The sequence below is a fragment of the Sciurus vulgaris genome (genome assembly GCF_902686455.1).
Source record: "Sciurus vulgaris genome assembly, chromosome: 1".
Lineage (NCBI taxonomy): Eukaryota > Metazoa > Chordata > Mammalia > Rodentia > Sciuridae > Sciurus > Sciurus vulgaris.
The window spans coordinates 89,145,058-89,157,184 of record NC_136461.1 but is presented as its reverse complement, the minus strand read 5'-3'; the positions used below and the strand labels follow the sequence as shown (position 1 = coordinate 89,157,184).

The 12,127-nt window shown below is 41.9% G+C and overlaps 1 pseudogene across 1 annotated transcript; it reads left to right on the top strand.

The window, feature by feature from the left end:
• The first annotated feature begins 225 nt into the window (after nt 1–225).
• Nucleotides 226–9,554, top strand: LOC306654162 (disintegrin and metalloproteinase domain-containing protein 30-like; annotated as a pseudogene). The gene is made up of 3 exons: nt 226–417; nt 553–793; nt 8,584–9,554. The product of its transcript is annotated as a disintegrin and metalloproteinase domain-containing protein 30-like (transcript).
• Nucleotides 9,555–12,127: the final 2,573 nt, after the last annotated feature.

The following is a 12,127-nucleotide window of genomic DNA, read 5'->3' as shown; positions in this document are numbered from 1 at the left end:
CCATCTGTCCTCTTGGTGGGGTCTTCTTACCTTCATTGCCATCCCTCACCCATCACTCAGACTGCAAACATAACAGCTATTCACCTGTCTCAGAAAATTCCTGGAATTCCCTTTTTTAGCAAGTCCTTATCTTATTCTCCCACCACAGCATAGGGACACAGAAAAATTAAATCTCGCTGATGTCTAGCATCCTGAGGAGGCACAGCAGAAAAAGCCAAAGACAAAATGTGCTCAGGAACTACCTCTTGCCTGGGTGCACTACTAAAGCCTCTGGAGCCTCTTTGCAGTCAGGGATCTCAGAGGACTGGGGCTGGATGTGGAGACTGCACTCCAGCACTGTGTTTCTCAGTTCCCTTTTCAACACTTGAGGGTTCTGGTGTTCCTTCTGCTGTGGGACCCCAGTGGGATAGTCAGTCGGTGAGCAGAGCAGCCCAAGAAACAACCAATTTCTACCCATGTTCCAGGGTGCATAGAACAGACCAAAGGGCAAGGATATAGGAGGCCTTTAATGAGCTCTCTTCTGCTCCCCTTATTTCTCCATTCCTTCCCCAGCCCTCAAACTGCTTTCTGCTCCCCTCCAGTACTATAGCAGTGGTCCATGGAAGTCTGACTCACCAGCCTGGAGTTTCCCTGCAACTGCAGAGGAAGGAACAGACCAAGGAGGGAACAGACTATGGGGTCAGTGCAGACCTTTTCTGCCAAGGCCACCCACTCCCCATGCTAGTTCTGGTTCTGCTCCTCCTTGATTCTCTGGGTGATGACTTACTTTTTTACCAACTGCAATTTGACTCAAGTGAAATCATCATCCCCAAGAAGCTGACCTTCTGGTGAGAGAAGTAGGGTGTACCCAGTTTCCTGTCCTACCTCTTGCAGGTAGAAAGTAAGAAGCATATCATCCACCTGTGGCCCAAGAAACTTCTGTTGCTGCAACATCTGCACATTTTCTCCATCACAGAAATGGGACACATGCAGGAAGGTCACCCTTACATACTCAAGGACTGCAAATATATGGGCTCAGTGGAAAGGTTTTAGGACTCTGAGGCCACTCTTGAGTCCACGCATGGGAGGGTCTCCAAGGCATGCTGAACATTGATGCCAAATAGTACTAAACTGAGCCTATCAAGGCCTTGTCTACTTTTGAACATTTTGGGTATTTCCTGAAGGAAGAGTTTAGCAATCAGATTTATGGTTTGACTGATGATGGAACAGAAAAGCAAATGGCCCAGCAGGAGGACATGACTAGACTAAGGGACTATTCTGGATCCTATAAACACTAAAAGTTTTGGGAATTTGTCATGGTCTTTGATCAGACTAGATTTCAATTTGTGAAGTCCAATCTTTCTCTAGCTGTTTTCTAGTCCTATATGATGCCATTCTTTTGACTCAGATTATGGACAGCTACTTTCAAGATGTCAATGTGAGGATATATCTAAAAGCTGTTGAAGTATGGACAGATTACAAGAGAATATGTATTGGATAGCTTACTTTAGTTGAAGTATTAGGCAAATTTTTACTATATAGGAGAAGCTAACTAAATCCTTGTCTTTCTGCAGATTGTGTACGTTTATATATTAATAGAAACCATAGAGATGCCCTCGAATGATCCTGGGAAATAGTGTGTAGTAAAGAGTTAGCTGGAGGTTTCAAGATGGCGGCCTAGAGGGTGGCTGCATTTCATGTTGCTCCAGGACTCAGGATTCAAAAGAGGAGATATTGAGACACTTGGGACCAACTCAAAGCAGCCGGGTGAGTCTCTCCCATTGGGGAGGCGTCCCGGATGGGACAGTGGTCCCGGAACGCAGGAAACTTTGTGAAGTAGAGCTGCCAGTGAGACGCCCCTCCCCCCGCTGGAGCAGTGAACTCGGACAACTAGGAGCGCCAAAAAGGAGGCCACTTGGCACAGCGCTGGGACTCGGAGCAACCACTGGGGATCCGGCGGCTGCCCAGGGGAGGAGTGGCGAGGAGAGCTGTGTGGACTCAGGACACCGGGGCCTGCCCTGAGGAGGAGGAGGAGGAGCGTGGCCACTTGGATTCGGAGAGACTGCACCAGAGCTACAGGCGGTTGCCAGAAGAGAAACTCCGTGGCGAGCTGTTTGGACTCAGAACGACGCTTCTGAACCCCGGGGCCTGCCCTGAGGACGAGGAGGAGGAAGAGGAACGCGGCCGCTTGGATTCGGGGTGACTACACCAGAGCTTCAGGCGGTTGCCAGAGGAGAGGCTGCGTGGCGGGCTGTTTGGACTCGGACCACTTCTGAACCCCGGGGCCTGCTCGGAGGAGGAGGAGAAGCGCGGCGGGTCCTTTGGACTCGCAGTGACTGCATTGGCGCTCCAGGCGGCTGCTCAGAGGAGAAGGCGAGTGGTGAGTTGTTTGGACTTAAAGGGACAGCGCCTGAACACAGGGGGGCTGCCTGGAGAGGAAGCGTGGTGGGTCGCTTGGTCTTGAGTGGCCGCACCAAGAGCTCCGGGCGGCTGCCCATAGGACCCGTGCAGCGGGTCACGTGGATTCAGAGCCACCCAGAGCGACCACTCCTGAACACTCGGGGGGTTATCTGGAGGAGGAGGAGGAACGGGGAGGGTCACTTCGACTCGGAGTGATTGATTGCCCAGGGCTACGGGTGGTTGGTGGGAGGTGGAGGCACGCAGTGAGTTTCTTGGACTCCTAGTGACCGCACCGGAATACTGGGCAGCTGTCTGGAGGAAGAGGCGTGTGGCGGGTCTCTGGGACTCAGAGAGATTGTACGGGGCCCCAGGTGGCTGCTCAGAGGAGGGGCCGCATAGCCAGGCAATTAGGGGCAGAGCAGGGTCCCAGGATCTAGGAGGCTTCTGGGTGGAAGAGCCGCACAGAGACAGGCTTAGGGCGGAGCAAAGGTTCCAGGCCTGAGGGCATATTCTCTGAGGAGGGGCAGCCTAAGGAGATTCATCTGCGAAGGGTGAGGCTCCCAGGCCCAGGAGGTAGGGCCGGGCCCCTGAGAACTTTGCAGAGGAAGGCAGCCCAGCCCAGGTGGTAGCTGTAATTGAGGGGAACCTCTAGGAGGGTACTGACCAGCGAGACCTCCCCACCGGGTGAGTCTTCCCTGCCGGGTGAGGTTTCCCCACAAGGACGGTAAAACTAGAGACTCAGGCCCAAACAGGCCTTGCCTCAGCCCGCAGCCTAGGTCCCCTTTGGATGACCATTGGTCAACAAGTGGAGGCACCTCTGCCCACTAGCAGGGATTATACCCCTCCTGAAGGCCACCACTCCTAGAGAGGCAGCTTCCTTGTGGAGCTCCGCATTATCAACTTCCTCCAAGACTTCAGCCTACTGAAGGCTAAGGGGGGATATATATAGAAATCTTCAGGGACATTGTAAGTCAATAGAGGAAATCTGCAATATCTCAGCGGTCCACTGATACCTGAACAATATGAGAAAACAAGGAAAGAAAATGCTGCAAACAAATCTAGATGTTACATCAATAAAACCCAATGACAGCATGGCAGAAGAAATGACAGAAAAGGAGTTCAGAATGTACATAATTAAAATGATCAGAGAAGCAAACGATGAGATGAAAGAGCAAATGCAAGCATTGAATGATCGCACCAATCGACAGTTAAAAGAGCAAATACAGGAAGCAAAAGATCATTTCAATAAAGAGTTAGAGATATTGAAAAAAAACCAAACAGAAATCCTTGACATGAAAGAAACAATAAACCAAATTAAGAACTCCATAGAAAGCATATCCAATAGGATAGAACACCTGGAAGACAGAACCTCAGACATTGAAGACAAAATATTTAACCTTGAAAACAAAGTTGAACAAACAGAGAAGATGGTAAGAAATCATGAACAGAATCTACAAGAACTATGGGATATCATGAAAAGGCCAAATTTAAGAATTATTGGGATTGAGGAAGGCCTAGAGAAACAAGCCAAAGGAATGAACAATTTATTCAATGAAATAATATCAGAAAATTTCCCAAATCTGAAGAATGAAATGGAAAATCAAGTTCAAGAGGCTTATAGGACTCCAAATACACAAAATTACAACAGACCCACACCAAGGCACATTATAATGAAAATACCTAACATACAAAATAAAGACAGAATTTTAAAAGCTGTGAGAGAAAAGAACCAAATTACATTCAGGGGGAAACCAATACGGATATCAGCAGACTTTTCAATCCAGACCCTAAAAGCTAGAAGGGCCTGGAACAACATTTTTCAAGCCCTGAAAGAAAATGGATGCCAACCAAGAATCTTATACCCAGCAAAACTTACCTTCAAATTTGACGATGAAATAAAATCCTTCCATGATAAACAAAAGCTAAAAGAATTTACAAAAAGAAAGCCAGCATTACAAAACATTCTCAGCAAAATATTCCATGAGGAAGAGATGAGAAACAAAGCAGCAAATCAGCAAAGGGAGGAATTATCCTAAAGGAATTGTCAAATAAAGGAGGAAACAAGTTGAGTCAAAGAAATAAATAAATAGAATTTAAAAAATGAACCAAATGACCGGGAAACCAAATCATATCTCTATAATAACCCTGAATGTTAATGGCCTGAATTCATCAATCAAAAGACATAGACTGGCAGACTGGATTAAAAAGAAAGATCCAACAATATGTTGCCTGCAAGAGACTCACCTCTTGGAAAAAGATACCCATAGACTAAAGGTGAAAGGATGGGGAAAAACATACCATGCGCATGGACTCAGCAAAAAAGCTGGAGTATCCATCCTCATTTCCGATAGTGTGGACTTCAAGCCAAAGTTAGTCAGAAGGGATAAAGAAGGTCATTTCATACTGCTTAAGGGAAGCATAAATCAGCAAGATATAACAATCATAAACATCTATGCCCCAAACAGTGGCTCATCCATGTATGTCAAACAAATCCTTCTCAATTTCAGAAACCAAATAGACCATAACACAATAATACTAGGTGATTTTAACATGCCTCTCTCACCACTGGACAGATCTTCCAGACAAAAATTGAACAAAGAAACCATAGATCTCAATAACACAATCAATAATTTAGACTTAACGGACATTTATAGAATATACCATCCAACCAAGAGCGAATACACTTTCTTCTCAGCAGCACATGGATCCTTCTCTAAAATAGACCATATATTATGCCACAAAGCTAATGTTAGCAAATACAAGAAGATAGAGACACTAGCATGTATTCTATCAGATCATAATGGATTGAAGTTAGAAATAAATGAAAGAGTAAAACACAGAAACTATTCCAACATCTGGAGATTAAACAATATGCTATTATATGATGAATGGATAACAGAAGATATTAGGAAGGAAATTAAAAAATTCTTAGAGGTAAATGAGAACAAAGAAACATCATATCAAAATCTCTGGGACACTATGAAAGCAGTACTTAGAGGGAAATTTATTTCATGGAGCGCATTTAATAAAAGAAGTAAAACTCAACAAATAAACGACCTAACGCTACAGCTCAAAGCCCTAGAAAAAGAAGAACAGACCAACACCAAAAGTAGTAGAAGACAGGAAATAGTTAAACTCAGAGCCGAAATCAATGAAATTGAAACAAAAGAAACAATACAAAAAATTGACAAAATAAATAGTTGGTTCTTCGAAAAAATAAACAAAATTGATAAACCTTTAGCCACACTAACAAAAAGACGAGAGAAAACCCAAATCACTAAAATTCGGAATGAACAAGGAAATATCACAACAGACAGGATTGAAATACAAAACATAATTAGAAGCTATTTTGAAAATCTATACTCCAACAAAATAGAAAATTTCGAAGACATCAACAGGTTTCTAGAGACATATGAATTGCCTAAACTGAACGAGGAGGACATAAACAATTTAAATAGACCAATTTCAAGTACTGAAATAGAAGAAGTCATCAAAAGCCTTCCAACAAAGAAAAGTCCGGGACCAGATGGGTTCTCAGCCGAGTTCTACAAAACCTTTAAAGAAGAGCTCATTCCAATACTTCTCAAAGTATTTCATAAAATAGAAGAGGAGGGAACCCTCCCAAACTCATTCTATGAAGCCAATATCACCCTGATACCTAAACCAGACAGAGACTCATCAAGGAAAGAAAATTTCAGACCAATATCCTTAATGAACATCGACGCAAAAATTCTCAACAAAATTTTAGCAAATCGCATACAAAAACATATTAAAAAGATAGTGCACCATGATCAAGTGGGTTTCATCCCAGGTATGCAAGGTTGGTTCAACATCAGGAAATCAATAAACGTAATTCACCATATTAATAGACTTAAAGTCAAGAATCACATGATTATTTCAATAGATGCAGAAAAAGCATTTGATAAAATACAGCACCCCTTCATGCTCAAAACACTAGAAAAAATAGGGATAGTGGGAACATTCCTTAACATTGTAAAGGCCATTTATGCTAAGCCCATGGCTAATATCATTCTAAATGGTGAAAAACTGAAAGCATTCCCCCTAAAAACTGGAACAAGGCAGGGATGCCCTCTTTCACCACTTCTATTCAACATCGTTCTTGAGACTCTGGCCAGAGCAATTAGACAAACCAAAGAAATTAAAGGGATACGAATTGGAAAAGAAGAACTCAAACTATCCCTGTTCGCTGATGACATGATTATATATTTAGAGGAACCTGGAAATTCCACCAGAAAACTCTTAGAACTCATAAGTGAATTCAGTAAAGTAGCAGGTTACAAGATCAATGCCCATAAATCCAACGCATTTTTATACATAAGTGATGAATCTTCAGAAAGAGAAATTAGGAAAACTACCCCATTCACTATAGCCTCGAAAAAAATAAAATACTTGGGAATCAATCTCACAAAAGAGGTGAAAGACCTCTACAATGAGAACTATACAACACTAAAGAAAGAAATTAAAGAACACCTTAGAAGATGGAAAGATCTTCCATGTTCTTGGATAGGAAGAATTAATATTGTCAAAATGGCCATACTACCTAAAGTGCTATACAAATTCAATGCAATTCCAATTAAAATCCCAATGACGTACCTTACAGAAATAGAGCAAGCAATCATGAAATTCATCTGGAAGAATAAGAAACCCAGAATAGCTAAAGCAATCCTTAGCAGGAAGAGTGAAACAGGGGGTATTGCAATACCAGATCTTCAACTCTACTACAAAGCAATAGTAACAAAAACGGCATGGTATTGGTACCAAAATAGAAAGGTAGATCAATGGTACAGAATAGAGGACACGGACACAAACCCAAATAAATACAATTTTCTCATACTAGACAAAGGGGCCAAAAATATGCAATGGAGAAAAGATAGCCTCTTCAACAAATGGTGCTGGGAGAATTGGAAATCCATATGCAACAGAATGAAACTAAACCCATATCTCTCACCATGCACGAAACTAAACTCAAAATGGATTAAGGACCTCGGAATCAGACCAGAGACCCTGCAGATTATAGAAGAAAAAGTAGGTCCAAATCTTCACCTTATTGGTCTAGGATCAGACTTCCTTAACAGGACTCCCATAGCACAAGAAATAAAAGCTAGAATCAACCACTGGGATAGATTCAAACTAAAAAGCTTTCTCTCAGCAAAGGAAACTATCAGCAATGCGAAGAAAGAGCCTACAGAGTGTGAGAATATCTTTGCCAATCATACTTCAGATAGAGCACTAATCTCCAGAATCTATAAAGAACTCAAAAAACTCTACACGAAGAATACAAATAACCCAATCAACAAATGGGCTAAGGAAATGAATAGACACTTCACAGAAGAAGATCTACAAGCAATCAACAAACATATGGAAAAATGTTCAACATCTCTAGTAATAAGAGAAATGCAAATCAAAACTACCCTAAGATTCCATCTCACCCCAATTAGAATGGCGATTATCAAGAATACAAGCAACAACAGGTGTTGGAGAGGATGTGGGGAGAAAGGTACACTCTTACATTGCTGGTGGGGCTGCAAATTAGTGCAGCCACTCTGGAAAGCAGTGTGGAGATTCCTTAGAAAACTCGGAATGGACCCTCCATTTGACCCAGCTATCCCACTCCTTGGTCTATACCCAAAGGACTTAAAATCAGCATACTACAGAGATACAGCCACATCAATGTTCATAGCTGCTCAATTCACAATAGCCAGACTGTGGAACCAACCTAGATGCCCTTCAATTGATGAGTGGATAAAGAAACTGTGGTATATATATACAATGGAATATTACTCAGCCATAAAGAATGATAAAATTATGGCATTTGCCGGCAAATGGATGAAATTGGAGAATATCATGCTAAGTGAGATAAGCCAATCTCAAAAAGCCAAGGGACGAATGATATCGCTAATAAGTGGAGGATGACACATAATGGGGGGGAGGGAAGGGTTAGTGTTAGGGTTAGAGTTAGGGTTAGGGAGGGGGGCAAGTATGGAGGAAGGAAGGACTGTATAGAGGGTAAAGAGGGGTGGGAGGGGTGGGGGGAAGGGAAAAAATAACAGAATAAATCAAACAACATTACTCTATGTAAATTTATGATTACACAAATGGTATGCCTTTGTGCCATGTACAAACAGAGAAACAACATGTATCCCATTTGTTTACAATAAAAAAAAAAAAAAAAAAAAAAAAAAGAGTTAGCTGGATCAGCAAGTAGTATTCTAGATGTAAATGTTCTTGGACCTGCCACTTGGACTGCTCATGAACTGGGTCAATCTGGGGGAATGATACGTAATGAAAAGTACTGCCAATGTAGAGGTAGGAAGGCTTGCATGATGGGCACAGGACGAACTGGGTTTAGTAATTGTAGTTATGACTCTTATTTTAAGCACATGTCTGTAGTGGCATAATGCTTAAATTATATCCCAGGACTAGATTTTGTGATTAGGAAATGTGGAAACAACATTGTGGGACCAAATGAGGAATGTGATTGCGGTTCAATAGAGGAATGTCATGAAGACTTGTGTTGTGGAACAGATTGTAGATTAAAACTGGGAGCCAACTGCAGCATTGGACTTTGCTGTCACAATTGTAACTTTCTTCCATCTGGGTATGTGTGTAGACAGGAAGAAAATAAATGTATTGTGACAGGACCTCAGGTCTCTGCCCAGGTGACACTTAGCAGCAGGATGGGTATGAAGGCAGTTGTTACCATAAGGGGTGCTGATCCAGATACACGCAGTGCCAAAGCAGTTTAGGACCTGATGCAGAGACTCCTTGTAAGTGCTATGATGTAATTAATTTAAAAGATGATCAATATGGTAACTGCGAGATGCAAAATGTCTCTACCTATGTAAATTGTGAGAAGGCAAATGAGATGTGTCAGGCTGCAGTATATACATGTTAAAATGATCCCTGATTTGCCAGACCACACAATTATAATATTCGCCCACCTGTGAGAGGACAATCTCATCTCCTGGGGCACAGGCTACCATCTAGCCATGGAACACATGGAGATACCTGGCATAGGTGTGATAAAAGACATCGCATCCTGTGATGAGAACTAGGTATGTTTTATTAAAAATTGTGTCAATAGCTCAGTCCTGAAATCTGACTGTTTGCCTAAGAAGTGCAATGGTCTAGGTGGAATTTGGAGGAAACATTGACAGTGGACCCCTGGGGGCCACAGAACAATCAGGAGCCCTCAATGATGCAGGTTATGTCTATTTTGTTTTTGTGTCTTATTTTATTTGTCATCTCAGCAATTCTTGTGTTTTTCAGGCAAGTGATAGTAAAATGTTTACAACTTAAACAGACTAAATAAGACTATGGCAACAGCTCCTGAGCAAAAATGAAAAGAAATGAATAAAGGAACCGGGTGATCCTTAGTCATTTGATAACTTAGACTCAGTTTTTTAACAAGCTTATTATTGATCCAAATGTCTTTTTATTCTTCTCCCTAAACTTTTTTACTTAAATTTCATACACAATTTGATGTGAAAAAAAAATCAATAACAATTTGTGTGGGGAAAAAAAAAAACAGTGCATTTTATTTTGCTAGTATTCACCAGTATTGTCCCTCCATTTGTAATCAAGTTTTGGGTGACCTGAAAAGAATGCCCTAATAACATTTCTGAATAGTAAAGTTCTGAAATTACCATGTTTTTGTTGATGTTGCTTTGTTTTGTGGTACTGCGGACTGAAGACTGAACCCAGGGCCTGGTGCATGCTAAGCACGTACTCTACCACTGAGCAACATCTCCAGTCATCCATGATTTCCAAAGTACATCCCTGCCTTAGAATTCCAGTAATTGAAAAATGATCTGCCTTTCCCTTTGCATCCTATAACTTGCTCACTGCTGAGGGCTGTACCTGAGCCCATATCGCATGATAAGTGAAGATAACACATGTTATAAATAAATAGCATGAATGAAAAGGCTGTCCCTTCAATGAGCATTTTCTCTGTCGTGGCCTTTCTCCAGTTCTCTCTGGCTCTACAAGGTGAGATCTCTGACATAGTGTTTGGGGTGAGCTTAGCTGGGTTAACCACACTGGTCCATCATAACACCGCATTGTTCCACGGTCTGTAGATGATTCCCATCTTTAACAGTGCCCGACTATGAACAAATTTCTGTTTGGGGCATGTGTTTGCAGGGCAGTCTTTTGTGAGTGTGTGCTGAGGGACACCTGGCCTAGGACTGCCACTCCCAAGTACAACAGAGGAGAAAAGGGATGTCTTTCATGCCCAAGAACCTCCATTTCCCTGTGTCCAAGTCTGTCCCCTTTGCATGGTTCTTTGGGAGGTGAGGACTGAGTGGCTCTTTATAAGGGTTAGGTGCCCACCTCTCACATCTAGGCAGGGGTTGGCCCTCCCAGACCTCTCATCCCAAGGTGCTGGGCTTGCAATAGGCTGGGTCTTCCTGCTCCTCTCATCCTACACACTGATCTCTCCTTCCCTAGCAGCACTGCAGGCCTCTGTGCCTTGCCCCAACCTCCTGCTCCTCAATCACAAGGTTCTTTTGATCAAAGACAAGGTAGAGCAGGTTCACAGTGAAAGCTGTTCTACCTGAACTGGTGGGGACTGTTTTCGCTCAGAAGAGAAAATGAAGTAACCAGGTTTTGTACTGTTCATGATTCCAAACATGTATCAGGTTTGGCCTTCACTGGAAAATGTCCTATAAAACCAAGGACCTTGAGTCATAGCTACATACTGATAGTGATGGCTGTCCTTATTGAGTATGCACCATGTGCAAGGCAACGTTCTAAGAGCTTCAAGTGCAGTAATGTTTATGGACAGCTTACAATAATTCTGTGAAGTTGCTGGTTTTTTTTCCAGATAGAAACTGAGTTACAGCAATGTTAACCTAAGCAGATTTATACAGGTAGTAAATAATGACATTATTGAAGAAAAAGTTAAAAGTAATCTAGGAACTGAATTTAGAGAAGAATATTATTAAGAAGGAATAAGGGTATTTGTACATTAGCCAATGTTTTTACAATTTTCAGTGGGGTACATAAAAATGTTTACCATTTTTGTGGACAGTTCAGTAGTGTTTAGGAATATTCACATTGTTGGACAAAGAATGTCCAGAACTCTTTTCATCTTGCAAAACTGAACCTCTATATCCATTAAACAACTCTCTAGTTTTTCCTCTCTGTATCCCTGGTGATTCTTATTTTTCTTTCTGTCCCATAAATCTGACTATTCTTGATACCTCACATAAGCTGAATCTTATACTACTTTTATTTCTGTGACTGGTTTACTTAGCACAATGTCTTCAGGAATCATGTATATTGTAGCATGTAGATAAGAGAAAAATTCTGAGATATCCTGCATTTAATTACAAGGGCTAATGACTGGAGGAGAGAAAAGATAAGGAAAGTTAATCAGCTAACAGCTCTAAGCCAAACCAACAAAAGGCTATTCCACATTTCTGCCCATATGACTTAAACCCCACATGGTTGATGGTTAGGTGCCATTCATTGCAACCTACTTACAACCTTAACCAATTCAAAAGCAGCAAATACTCCTATGGACTGTCCTCCTATCCCTAAACTTTCCCCACTTTGTGTTATCCTGTCTCTCTTATCCATAGCCAATGTTGATTCAATTTATGCTTTCCTTCTCCAAACCTTTCTTACAAAAATACTCTTGGTTTATAGGTACAGAGGACATTTTCTCTAACTGCTATCTAACCCTGCTACTGGAAGCAGAAATTTATCCAAGGGTCTTTTTCTC